This window comes from Typopeltis vanoorti, chromosome 1 (assembly GCF_054136105.1).
Source record: "Typopeltis vanoorti isolate ZY-2024b chromosome 1, IOZ_Tvanoo_1.0, whole genome shotgun sequence".
In the NCBI taxonomy this organism is placed as follows: Eukaryota; Metazoa; Arthropoda; class Arachnida; order Uropygi; family Thelyphonidae; genus Typopeltis; species Typopeltis vanoorti.
In genome coordinates this window covers 189,091,436-189,106,265 of record NC_143549.1, presented here as the reverse complement: position 1 = coordinate 189,106,265, position 14,830 = coordinate 189,091,436, and the positions used below count along the sequence as shown (strand labels likewise).

Genomic DNA, 14,830 nt, shown 5'->3' with positions numbered 1-14,830 from the left:
CGAGACTCAGATTGAACAATAGGGTCAAGGTACTGACAATTCTTTAGCCACTTCATGTACGACATGAGCTGGCATACCATCCAATCCCACAGATGTATTGACAGATCTATTACAAAATCCCACAGATTTAGTAATAGACTACTCACCTCCACTTCATTCACCACAATTCCTGTATAATCTATTGGTCATTCATTCCTGCAATATCACCACCTGGATGATATACTCTTGCAAAGTGCTCACTCAGTAATTCAATTATATCAACTGATTCGGTTACCTCCCTACCATCGGCATTCTTTAAAATCATTCTGCCATGAACATTTTTTCTTTTACTTGCAACATATCGAAAAAAATTGTTTGGGATTCTCTTTACTCTGCATGACTAATGTTCTTTCATAATCTGTTTTTGCTTTTCTTACCACACTCGTTACCCTTCTGACCTGCGCTTTATACTGTTCATGTGCCTGCCGGTCACTTTTCTCCTTAAATTCCCTCCATGGTTGTTTCTTTTTTTGCAGCTCAAGCTTGATGGTGTTATTCATCCATTTAACCCCTATTTGATTTATTATTCAGACTCTAGGTATACAGTCAGCCATTGCCTCATGCAAACACTTCCTAACCGCCTCCCATGCACTATCAACATCACTAGCCCTTGCAGTTTTACATGCCATGGCACTGAACCAATCAAACTCCTAAGCTTGTCATACTTACCAGCCCGATAATTCCACATGTACCCTGTCTTAATTGTAAATTCCACACCTTTAGCCACTTCCCAAGTTAAGACTCTATGATCACTCTCACCAATTGGTGGCAATTTGGTCATATTCGTTATTCATATTCGGCCAAATTCTCAGATGTAATTACTAGGTCAAGCACTCTCTGACCCCTAGTATTTTCCATTACATGCTGTTGCAGATAGTTATCCCTTAATAATCACATAAAATCCAATTCCTTCCTCCCATGTGCCCTCTCCTCCTTCTAATCAATGTTACCATAGTTGAAATCACCCATAATAATTACTCTCCTTCCACTCATTTCTTCTATTTGCTTATGCATACTATCTCCACCATCTATTCCATCACCTGGTGTATAGCAGCACCCAACTGTATATTTTGTTCTGCTAGTTTCAATCTCACACCAAATAGCCTCAAATGTGCTCTTTTCTCTATCCTGTGGTTCCATTTCTATTCTCCTTGGCTGTAGCTCATCAGCTATCATTAATAACACTCCTCCTCCCATTTTATTCTCCCTGTCACTCCTGAACATACCATACCTCTCACATTCAATCCAACTAGCTATATCGTCTTCTGTCAGCCATGTTTCACTAATGCTAATAATCTGTGGCCTGGAAGTGCCAACCAAAGCCAAAAATTCTTCCTTCTTGTTCCTAATCCTTCTGGCATTAGTATACATGAATTGCAAAGCCCATTTGTCCCATCCCTATTTTGATACCTTATACTAACTATCCCATTCTGATTCGTAGTCTTTCGTACTCACTTGGGCATATTACACACATTCATACACTCAACTGTCTCCCTAAAGTCTGCATATCTACCCCCCCTCCCCCTTAATAACTCTAGTTTCCCTGAATGTGCACATCCACCTCCACTACATTCGACAACACCTTTTCAAGTCTCCGTACACCAAATCCATTCAAATGTAAACCATCCGTCTTATATGAATCCTTTCGCCCATCGAACTCACTCCACACATCTACAAATTCCACATAGCCCTCTACTGCCTAAATATCGCAATTATTTGGCCTAGTGGCTAAATAAGTATAAGCAAACAAGGTTTGCATGTGAAGTCACTTCACGACTGTGCTACTTGTATATAGAATCTAATGACTTCACATCAATTGCTTTGGTATCCCATAATGCAATGCACATATCCTTATGCTATGCTATGCGTTATCGGAAGGGCCACTAACCAGTGAGAGCTATTTATTTGTTTACACTTGAATAAAGAATGAAACCAAGAATATAACGTCTTGGCATCTTTAATTTATTTGATGGTTGATTATCATGCACATTCACTAATAACAGAAACATCAGGAATGAAGGCAGTGAATTTTGAGCATCGGTTAAATCATATGAGACCAGAAATTATTGATATTAGTGAGAGTTGCTGACAGAAATCAGTTCTGATTTCTGACAACAAATCAGATCTGATTTTAAAGATCCAAATGCAAAAAAACTTCTCTTCTGGTCCTTCACCAGGATGCAACTTTTGCATAACCATGCTTCTATTTCTCTCTCTCATCCATTTGGTACTACCATTGTAACATCACCCAAAGATAAGGCTGACTTCCTGGCCTCCTTTTTCTCCTCAAAAACCCTAGATAAGCATATGCATCACCTCTCACAATACCAAGAACAGCTCACTTTATCAAAAAGAAATCAGAAGAATCCTTAATCGTTCAGATATCAACATGTCCTCTAGTCTTAATGGCATCCCTACATCCCAGAATTAACACCCATTCTATATTATCTTTATAAGTTTTCATACTTGTATGTCATCAACCCTATACCAGGGATTTTTCAAACTGTTTTACTGTCAGAATCTTATTCCTAATTTTATTTTATTGTTTTTATTTTTATTTTTTTCAAAATCCTGCTTTTCCCTGAAGCACACATGTTTGACTTCTTATTTCTACTGTATGAGTAACAAAGGTCATTACTCGTATAGCAATACAAAAGCTAAAAGTTAACAGTCAGTAAATTATACTTCCAAGAAATTATATTGTTTAATCCTTTACCCAAGCATAAGTGAAAACAAAGTTTTGCACATGAAGTATCATCATGGCTAGGCTGTTGACTTCACATCTGTTGCCTTAATAGAAAAAACTTTCTTAATATTAAGTATTATTCTTACCTATATAATATATATACCTAAAAAAAAATCAAATGATGGTACGGCATGACAGAATTTCATGCCGGCTGGGACGTCACCTGGTTAAACAAGGTCCCGTTGTTTTCACCAGGGCAAGCAGCGAAAAGTCAGTTACTGGAACAAATCCTAAAACTCACCCCAACTCAATATCACCAGAGTTCAAAATCTGTACTATCAACATAAGAAGCCTGAATGGCAAAGAAATGGAGCTAGCTGAGGAATTGGATCAGCACCAGATCTACATAATAGGAGTGACTGAAACAAAAAAGGCAAAAATTGGTGAGATCTTTCTGACCAATAAATACAAAATGTTATATTCAGGCAATGACAATAAAGGAAAAGAAGGAGTAGCCATTCTCCTTTCTTTTAGTGTTGCAAGTGATCAGCATTCATTTTAGAAATTATGGACTTTACAACCGTGTTATAAATAACTCTTTTAATTTCATGATGTTTCAATCTGCATATACTCAGGATAAGCTGAGTTACATTACATACAGTAAGCTAGAGAAACAATGATTTGATCACAGGTTATTGTCATTGCCTGAATATAACATTTTGTATTTATTGGTCAGAAAGATCTCACCAATAAATACAAAATGTTATATTCAGGCAATGACAATAAAGGAAAAGAAGAACTCTAAAAAAAAAAAATTGCAAATTAATTAATTATTTAGAGATCCTAGATTATTTATATATTAGGATAATTATTTAGGATCCTGGATTATCTACAGTCCTGTTTATAGTTATTCTTATAGAGGGAGGTTCCGTGGGTCGAATATGTGCCTTCCATATGTTTGGGATTTTTAGACCATCATTATTGTTCAGATTGGGGTGGTTGATAATAATCTCACATGCTTCCTTAAATTTGCGTTCATACCATGTTTTGGTGTGATGTAAACAACTGGTGCTTTTCCAATCAATTCTATGTAAAGTGTTCAGGGCATGATCAGAAAGGCCAGCTTCACCATAGTTATTATATTTAATGTGTCGTTTATGTTCTTTTTGTCTGAAAGAAATTGTGTGTCCTGTTTCCCCTATATATGGTATGTTACAGACACAATAAATATGGTATACCAGGGTGGGCCAGCGGAGGGAGTGGGTCTTTGGATGAGTTGAGTAAGCTTTTTAATTTTGCAGGAAGTTTAAAGGTGGCTTTGAGGTTGTATTTTTGTACCTATTCTGTTTATTTTATCTGATGTCCCTTTAATGTAAGGAATAGTTATAGTTTTATTGTAGTCTGGTTTATCTTTGTTTTTTATTGGTCTTGTAGAGAATTTTGTTAATGGTGTTTTGGCTGTAATCATTTTTTAGAAAAGTATTGCTGATAACTTTAAATTCATCTTTCAGTGCATGGTCATTGGAGCAGATCTTCAAAGCCCTGTTTTTTAGAGTATTAATGACACCTTGTTTTTGTGTTAGGTGGTGGTAAGAGTTTATATGTGTATAAACCCTTATGGCCAGTATGTGTCGGTTTCCAGTAAACAGTGAGCCAGAAGGAAGACGTGTAACAAGTGTATCTAGGAAACAGAACTGTGAATGTTCCATATAAAAGTTAGCAATGGGGGGGGGGGGGAGCGTTTTGCCATACAAAATAACCAGAACATAATACATGTGCAAAGACCTCCGTGATATCTGGAGGGAATTTGTTCTGTAAAAGAAGAATTGTGTCATTGATTTGGACATTCGTAAAGAGGTCAGAGATGTAAAAACTGACTAATAAATCATATTTTTCTAATGTAATGTCTTTGGTTATGTTTATGAAGTGTTATGTGTTTCTGATATAGGAGGGGGAATGACCTACCAACTCCTCGAGTGTTGCCGCTTTCTTGGCTAGGTGATAATTCAGGCTATCTATCCCTTCGACTATCGGCCGGAGTGGTGTGTTTTGTTTGTCTATTTTCGGTAGCCTGTAAATTCTCGGGGAATGAGCGTAGTGTGGAAGTAGTTTTTTGACCATATCTTCGGGCCATGTAATAATTGATTTAAGTAGTTTTTCTGTTTTCTTTTTTATTCTATTGGTTGGGTCATATTTAACAAGTTGGTATGTATTATTGTCCGAGACTAGCAGATTCATTTTTTATAAATAAGTGGTTCAGTTTAGAATAACGGTGGCACTTCCTTTATCTGCTCTAGTTATTACAATGTTCTGATTTGATTTTAATGATTTTATTACTGTTAATTCGTGTTTCGTTAAGTTGCTTGTTATTGTTTTGTTATGATTTATATTTAAAATGTTGGCAATTTCTAAACGTATTTTGTCTGCTATGTTATTTGGGATCAATATTACAAATAAAATCCAGTTTGTTTATCGATCTGGGTGCTACGGCAAAATTTAGACCTTTGTTAAGTACTGAGAGTCCATAGTATTTAACACTAAATACGAGGCTAATCTTCTTGAATGGTAGACAGTCTCAAGTACAGTGATGTAGGCAAATATGAGAATGGGGAACTGGACAAGGAGACCTGCAGGAAGTTCTACTAAGGAAAAAGTGGAGGAATTTTTTGAGGCTTTACAGAAAACAACTGACACAACGAAAAAGGAAAAGTTTATCCTTGTTGGGGATCTCAGTAGCAGAGTAGGAAATGATTGTCAGACTTACAAAAATATTTTGGGAAAATTCGGAGAAAAGAGCAAAGCTAATAATCATGGCAAATACCTGTTGGATTTCTGCTCAGGACATGGACTGGTTATTACTAACACACTGTTCCAACATAAAAACGTGCACAAATTCACTTGAAGAGAAGAGGCCAGGAATAAGAAGTCTCATTGACTATCTTATTGTTGATAGTGATGTTTTCTCCATGGTGCAGGGAGAAAACATCACTATCAGTCTTAAGCAGAATAAAATTGAATTTCATATTGAAAAGAAGAACTTGTAAGAAAGTTTTAAAGCAAATAAATGTTGAGCAGCTCAAAGATGTAAACTGTAGACTAAAATACACAAATATTATTAAAGAAAAAATGAAAGTATTGAAAATCAATATATACCTTGGAGATTCAGTGGCAAGCCCTGAAGAAAACATTGATTGATTCAGCAAGAGAGGCATGTGGTGAGGTTGTGTGCAAGGATAGAAAACTCAGAACTCCATGGTGGACACAGGAATTTAAAGAGGCAGTGGAACAAAAGGAGAAAGCATATCAAAAGTTCCTGGCAAATAAGTCAGCTTGTGCTCTTAGAGAATACAGAGACAAATGTAAAAAAAGACAAATATTTTTACACACTGTTTAACAAAAGTTAAACAGTGTGTAAAAATAGCTAAACAAAAGTCATGGGAGGCCTTTGGTGAGAACATAGAAAACAAATATCAATAAGGTGGCAAGATATTCTGGAGGTTGCTGAAGAAGCTCAGAAATGGAGGAAAGAGTGCTGAAAAAGAATTAGAGATGATAAAATATAATAAATTTAGTTTAATCCCTTATCCAAGTGTGAGCAAACAAAGTTTGCGCCTGAAAATATCTCTAAAATATAAAATATCTCTAAATCCAGAGATGATAAAGGTGACATGAAAACAGAAGAAAAAGATATCCTTGAAGTATGAAGTGATTACTTTGTAAAATTGTTAAATGAAACAAGCAATGATAACAGCACAGTGGTAAAAAACACTGACCATGCATGCAGTCAGGGATACATATCCATACTTGGAGTAGAAAAATGCATCAAAAGCCTGAATTGTGGAAAGGCAGCAGGAGTAGATAATATTCAACCAGAAATGCTCAAGTATTATTATTATTATTATTATTATTATTCCTGATACCTCCAAAGAGTCCGAAGACTCATCGCGGGAGGACACTTACAACTGTCTCAACCATTACATTGAATCTCTACTACGAATCATCTCCACCAACACCACCTACCACCCACCACCTCCACAACTAGTATTTTTTGTCTGTAAATTGTGTTCTGAAGGGCCGATTTGTATGTGGGATGAAAAATTTGTATGTCTGCATGAGGGATGAAAAACCCGAGTTTCCGGGAGAAAAAACCCTGCTACCTCCGTATGAGATCGGCTAACTCACCTTCGATTGAAATCGTTTAGATAAAGATTCCTCCCGTCGCAACAAGAATTGAGCTTAGGCCTATTCCAATCGAAGGGCGCCATGTACCATCGTTCTTCCAATTATGGAGGTATGAAAGTCTTACAGTGGCTGCACTGCATAGTTCAGAAGGCCTGGACAGAGGGACGAATTCCAGATGATTGAAGTAGAGTTCTCATAGTACTCATATATAAAAAGAGAAATAAAACAATGTGAGAATTAGAAGTATTTCATTACTGAGTGTTCCTGGTAAAATATATGCAAGTATACTTGAGAAACGGTTGAGAAGGATTGTGGAAGAGAAGCTTGGTGAAGAACAAGCTGGATTCAGGCCAAATAGTGGCTGTCAGGATCAGATTTTCACTTTACAATAGATAGTTGAGAAATCATGGGAATATAACAAAGATCTGTATTTAAGTTTTGTAGATCTAGAAAAGGCATATGCAATGGTGAGCTATCAAAATTTTACAAAGGGCTCGCATCGTCGAGCCAAAAAAAAGCCTTATTTCACACAAAAACTTATTAATACAACTTGTGTTCAAATGCCAATCAAAAAGTATGAGGGGACATTTCAACCTGTAAAGGTTATCATTTTTAAACAAATATTTCATGATCTAAACATGAAATATTTGCACACAATCATCTGTGTTAATTTATGTTACATAATAAAAACATTTTTAACTATCAAAATATAATAAGAATAAAATCTTTTATAATCGCACATATGCAATAGTCTGCATTTTTTATAAACAAAATTAATTTGTTTTGTTTGCGATAGAAATTTTTATTACGAACAATCTATAAATAATAAATATTATCTAAACACAATAATATTGAAATACGTTATTTCTCTTTTGGTTTTATACCTCAAGTGATAATCAGCGGTACCAATCAAGGGGCATTATTTTATAGTCCTATTTATTTATATGTGATTTCCAAAGTGAATTCTTATTTGTAAAATGGTAGTAACAGTAACTATAATATTTTATTTAATAAAATCACTTTGTTAGGTTACCGTTTGAGTTTGTTGTTTAATATATTTCAAAAATTATGTTGGTTTTTTTTTAAAAAAAAAATAAAAAAGTAAACAATAAGAACAAGGGACTCGCAAATTTGAGAAAAATTTAACAAAGGGCTCGGGCGAGCCCCTTATAGCTCACTACTGGGCATATGACAAAGTGCCAAGAGGGAAGCTATTCAAAACACTACAGTTATATGGTGTAAATGAGGCATAACATCAAGCAATACTTAGTCTTTATTTGAGTTGTAAGCAGTTAGAATTGAAGGAAGTACAGGAAGGTGGTTTAATGTTAAATCTGGTGTCAGACAAGGATTTATATATTATCCCTTCTGTTATTCATTATCTATATGGATCACATTATAAAGGAAAGTGGTATTAAACCTGTTATCAAAATTGGAGATGTTAATGTCAGCTCTTTGTTCTATGCAGATGATGTTATACTTCTAAATAAATCCACTACAAGTCTGCAAGATTCCCTGACTAAATTGAATAACTGTTGTAGTAGATATGGTATGAAGGTCAGCATTAAAAAGACCAAGACGATGAAAATAGGCAGAAACATTGAAAATATCAACTGCATTGTGAATGGAGAACCTATAGAACAAGTAAAACATTTCAGCTACTTAGGCATGATTCTTAGTGAAGATGGTAAATTAAATATGGAAATAGACAACAGAATCCACAAAGCTGGTATGGTAGGAAGTCAAATGAATAAATTTAAATGGAATAAGAGAGAAATTAGTTAAGACACTAAATTAGCAGTATACAAGATAGCGTTGAAACCAATTTTAACTTATGGATCAGGAATAAAACCCTTGACCAAAGACTAGAGGCTGCAGATGTGAGAGTCCTGGGAAAGATTAGGGGCATGATCAGATGGCATCAGTGGCAATATCATATTAAAAATGAGGTCATTAGGAAAGAACTTGACGTTGTCAGCATCCTGGAATGCATTAGCAGAGCTAATCTCAGGTGCTGTGGTCACTTAAACAGAATGTGAGAGGAAAGATTAGCAAAATAAGTGTTCTTTGCCAGCAGGAAGACCCAGAGGAAGACCAAGATATTGGTTTATTGATTCAGTAAAAAGTGCTTTAGAAGACCGAAATATAAGATCTGGCAATGTTGGAGCCTTGACAGGTAACAGATTGATGTGGAGGAAAATTGTAGATAAGAAGTTAGTAATGATGTAAATTTTTCATGTAGTACTATCATATCCTGTACACTCCTTGAGGGTATATATCAGGAATTTGATGATGATGATGGGGAAAAAAAGGAGGGGGGAGTCCATATTCTTTAACAACATATTTTACATTTTGTTTTGGTGTTTAACAGTCCTTTAACATTCTTAATTTTTATAATTTGAAAGTAAAGGTCAATCGGATATCTACAGTCTGATTGGATAGGTAATAGTTGCAGTGTCATAGCTGTCTTCTAAATTTAATTTTCATTCAGTGCTACACTGAATTCTGAAAAAAATTCTACAAAAAAAAATTCTGATTCATGTGGTTGAGAATGGTGATAATTTGTTTTAATGCTGCATCTGGAAATCTCTAGATATTCCTCATTTAAAGCTAGTTCAGAAACTTGTTAAAGAAGTATTTGAAATTTTCTCTTTTAAAGATGAATTGTTCATATTCTTCAATCAAGGTTTTTCTTATTATCCAATTGATGTTCTTGCTGTTTTCTGGAAAATAAAATCAAAAGAATTCTTCAGTTTGCTGAAGATAGTTTCTTAAATTAATTTTAATAGTTTCAGTTATTTTTTAACATATTTCTGTTATTTTAAGGCATTCATATTTATTTACTGGCTACAGAATTCATTGCTTTATTACTTATGAGGTTATAGTTGTTTGGGATTGTAGCAAATAGCCAAGGCAATAAAGCTGGTGCATTACTTCTGTCAGTTGTGTAACTGTGCATGTGTGTGTGTGGTGTGTATGTGTCTGTTCTTTTGGCCAGTTTGCCTGTTTTATTGGATTAAAATACTTGAGTTTCCAGGCATTAAAAAACCACTAACCTTCAGATGAAAAAGCATTTGAAAATGTTCTTCTCATTCTAGGCAGGACTTGAACCCAGATCTTTTCAACCAACGAACATCATTGATATTTACTGAGCTATGGAGGTGTCTTATTACTAACAAGAAAGATGCCTTAATTGCATTTTCATTTTCTTTAAAAAAGATTTCCGAAGGAGTATCCAAAATAACTGGGCTTATTTTTTTTTAAATTTATTAAAGTTTATAATACCATATTCTAGTCTCCTTCAAAGTACTCTCCATGTGAGTCAATGCACTTGTCCCAATGCTTTTTTCACTGCTGGAAAGAGTTCTGGCTGTTTCCAGCAGTGAAAACAGCTATTTTCTATTATATCTCGAATTACTGCTGTTTCATGGTTTTTCTTTATCTGTGGGAATAAAAAAAAAGAAGTCACTCAAGGCAAGTAGTGAAGTTAGGGAACAACTGCCATGTTGTTTTTTGCCAAGAACTGTTGGACAGACAAGGCCATGTGGGTTGGGGTATTGTCATCGTGCAGCAACTAATCTCTGCTACTCCACATTTCTGTCTGTTTTTGTCGAACACTATCACACAGTCTTCTCAAAATGTTGAGATAAAAATGTTGGTTCACTGTCTATCTGTCCAGAGGAACAAATTCTTTGTGTACAAGTCCATTCACATCAAAAAAGCAAATCGACATTGTCTTGACATTTGATTGAACTTGACATCTTCTTGGGTTTGTCTGAATAGATAAGAGGTGCCAATTTGACATATATTTATTAAATATGGTGTGTAGCTGATATTTATTAAGCACTCTAGATATCTTTTCAGATGTGTTTTGAATGTATGGGATGGTAACAGTTTTGCTGTAGTCGTGATTGGCAATGGAGGGGATTTCTGGAAAGCATTTAGTATTTTTGCTATCCTGTGGAGATTATAGCCATTGGCTAAGAAAATGTGATGCAAGTAAATGAGTTCAGTGGTAAAAGCATTATCATTGGAACAGGTAGTTGTAGCTCTGTGAATTAGTGTTTTTAGGATAACATACTGTTGAGCTAGAAAAAGATAATGAACCACCAGGAAGCCGTATGAATAGTGTATCTAGGAAGGGCAGACAGTCATTAGTTTCTGTTCCATTATGAAGTGGATTTTAGGGTGTTAGCTATTTCAATACACTAAAAATGTATCCAATGTGTCTGGAACCATGTGGCCAGATGGCAAACACATTCTCAACATTGCATAACCAATCCACTGGTTTGAAAGTGGCTGTATTCATAGCTAGGTTTTCCAAGTGTTCTATGTAGAAATTGGCTAAAGGGGAAGAAAGGGGGATCCCATCTAGTTGTTTATGTAGTTGTGAGGATATTTAAGTTCCATTACAATTTGAATTGTTTCACTTACTTATTGTCACATATAATCTTTAAACATGTTATGGTGTGTTCTGATGATGCTGGTTTGAAATCCAGCAAAATATAAACTAGTTAATAAACATCTTTTTTTTTATGATTTAGTTCATTTGGTGTTGTGATACCATTAAAATATGTTATATAGGATATTTATTCCTTTTCACATACAATTTGAATTGTGTTTATAAATGAATTAGTTGTGGCCATGTACTTACACTTATGCTCTGAAGATGCTGGGTAGAAAAGCAGTGAAATATTAGTAAATTCGATAATTTTTTTTTTGCCTTTCTTGGTGTTGTTTATATCATGCAGTGCTATTATGAATGTTCAAATAGAGTAATGAAGCACCTTTACTTTACATATTCCAAACCTAAATCAGAATGACTGCCTTTATATAGCAAAAATATAGGGATCTCATCTTGATCAATGCAGTATTTCCTTCCTTCTATTTTTTTTCTTCTTTTTTTTTTTATTTTTGTGTATTTTATATATATTTTATCTTTAATTTATTTTTATTTTATTTCATTTATTTAATTAAATATTTTTCATACCTTACCATCCATCACATTTTATTGGTGTGCCGCAAGAAAGAATGAATATGGAAGAATAACTTTATTGAATGCAGATGGTACACGAGTGTCAGAAGCTAAGGAGATTGTTTAGTTAATGAGTGCTTACTTTGCTAAGATATATCAACCAGGTATGTAGCAATGCTGCTGCTACGTTGGATGAAGAGTTAGAGGTTCATGAAAATGAGGTTGAAGAGCTCTTGCATAAACTGGATAAGAATTTGTCAATAGGGACAGATGGAATATCAGCCCATTTGCTAAAGGAATGTTCAGCCGAATTAGCTAGGCCTTTCACACATTTGTATAACTTGAGTCTCAGGAATGATACCACAGGAATGGAAGGAGTATGATAGTTCCACTGCACAAGGGTAGTGCAAAAATTGATGTGTCTATCTACCGACTTATTAGTATCTCTGGTGTGGTAGTGAAGATTTTAGAGAAGTTAATAAGAACTTGCATATAGAAATGGGTAGACAAGCATTCTATACTCTGCAGGGAACAGCATGGGTTTACTAAAGGAAGGTCATATTTTAACAATTTGCTCATATTTTATAGCAATGTTACATCCGAGTTGGATAAAGGGAATGGATACACTGTGATAATGTTGGATCTAAGGCATTTGATAGGATACCACACGATAGACTGTTGCATAAACTGGAGAATATGGGATTGGAATATAATCTATTGACTTGGATCAGGGGATGGTTGACAGACAGATATCAAAAAGTGGTATACAGTGGGTGTGAATCTGCCAGATTTAAGGTAACCAGTGGTGTACCTCAGAGTTCAGTCCTTGGGCCATTATTGTTCAATCTATACATTAATGACATCAAGCAGGGTCTCTCATCAGATTTGCAATTGTTTGCTGATGATGTGAAGATGGCAGGGCAATCAGGGATGCTACTAATATTCAGCAATTACAAAATGATTTGAATAGACAGGAAATCTGGGAAAACAAAAATGGCTGTCAGTTTAATGTTAATAAGTGTAAAGTTATGCACTTTGGCGTGATTAGAGTTCCAGCGGCATATGATATTAGCGGGGTTATGCTACAAAACTGAAGAGGCAAGGGTCTTGGTGTATTGGTGGATAAGAATATAAAATTCAAAGATCACATAGCAAAAGTTGCAAATACAACTCAGAGGATAATTGCTATGTAGAAGCAAACCTTGACATGTAAGGATAAGGAAGTTATTTTGCCTCTTTATAAGGCTTTGATAACACCACAACTGGATTACTGTGCGCAGATTTGGCCTCCCGGGTTCCAAGGGGATAAAGAAGCTGTGGAAAAGGTGCAAAGAAGAGTTATTATTATTATTATTCAGGCCTCCATGGAGTCAAAAGACTTATCATGGGAGGTCCTTCCTAGGAAACACAAAGTCTATCAAGACTCATCATGGGAGGTCCCTCCTAGGAAACACAAAGTCTATCATACCACTCTTTAAACTCATTGACCGTTCTTGCTCTCACCACTCCATCAGTCAATGCATTCCATGGTTCAACCACCCTCCATGCAAAGAAACCACTTCTCACCCCCTCTTGCTCAAAGTTTCCTTTCGTAACTTCCAAGAATGGCCCCTTGTCATCACTCCTTCCTGCTGTTCAACCAAGTGAAAGACCTCCCCAGTGCCAACCCTGTAACCACCTCTCAACAGTTTAAAAGTCTGAATCATGTCACTTCTCCTTCTTCTATCCACCAAACTCTGCAATCCATATTCCCTCAACCGATCCTCATAACTAACATTGTACAGTCCTGAAACTGTCTTTGTTATCTGCCTTTGTACCCTTTCCACACTTAATTTATCCCATTCAAATCTTGGGGACCAAATCTGTGAACAATAGTCTAAGTGTGGTCTGATCAGAGTCTTATACAATGGAATGATAACTCTTTTATATCTGCTGGTCAGTGTCCAGGGGCACGCCAGCCATATGTGCAATGTGTGCAATGCACACAAGTGCCAGGATAGTAAAGGCGCCAAAGAGGAGGAAATACTTATAAAAAACGTTTTTTTTAAGTGATTTTTTTATTGGAGGGGGGGGGATAGGGGCACCAACTAAAGTTTTGCACACAGGTGCCGGACACTACTGGCATGCTACTGGGTATAGGGGCACCAACTAAAGTTTTGCACACAGGTGCCGGACACTACTGGCATGCTACTGGGTATAGGGGCACCAACTAAAGTTTTGCACACAGGCGCTGGACACTACTGGTGCCCCTTTCAGTGTCCTTTTCATTATTGCAGCAATCCTCTGTGTTACCTTCACCACCTTTGCAATATGTCCCCTAAATTTCAGGTTTCTATCAATCATCAACCCCCAGATCTCTTGCCTCCCCCTACTTCCTCCAGTAGAGTATGCGGCATCCCACCAATGTGTCTCAAACCTCAAGACCTTACATTTTGCTGCATTGAACCAATATCCCCCATTCGTTTTCCCATCTGTCTAGCTTATTCAAATCCTCTTGCGGGGCTACCACATCTGCACTATTACTAATAACCCTTCCCAGCTTCACATCATCTGCAAACAACTGAATATCCCCTTGCAATCCACTGACATTGTCAGTGGATTGCAAGGGGACAGAGAGTTATAAAGATTATATCCGGATTATGGGATTTAGATTATGAGAACAGATCACGAGTATGTGGATTGCAGACTTTGGTTAACAGGAGAAAGAGTTAATATGATAGAGGTCTATAAACATTTGAATGGGTATTATAGCATTTCAAATGATGAAATTTTTTGTTATATGGAAGGCAGGAAGAGAACACAGGGGGCATCCACGGAAGTTAAGGTTGTTCTCAGTCAAGAAAGGGATAAGAGCTAGGTTTTTCTCCCAGTGAGCAGTGAGTGAGTGGAATAATTTGCCCTTATTAGGGGTAGTGAGTGCATCTAGTATAAATGAATTTAAGGGTATG

General features: G+C 36.0%; 1 protein-coding gene across 4 annotated transcripts in view; it reads left to right on the top strand.

Annotated features, from left to right (window-relative positions):
* The window catches only part of drosha (ribonuclease 3 drosha), a 454,213-nt gene that overhangs the window by 402,963 nt on the left and 36,420 nt on the right, over nt 1–14,830 (top strand). The window lies entirely within an intron of this gene.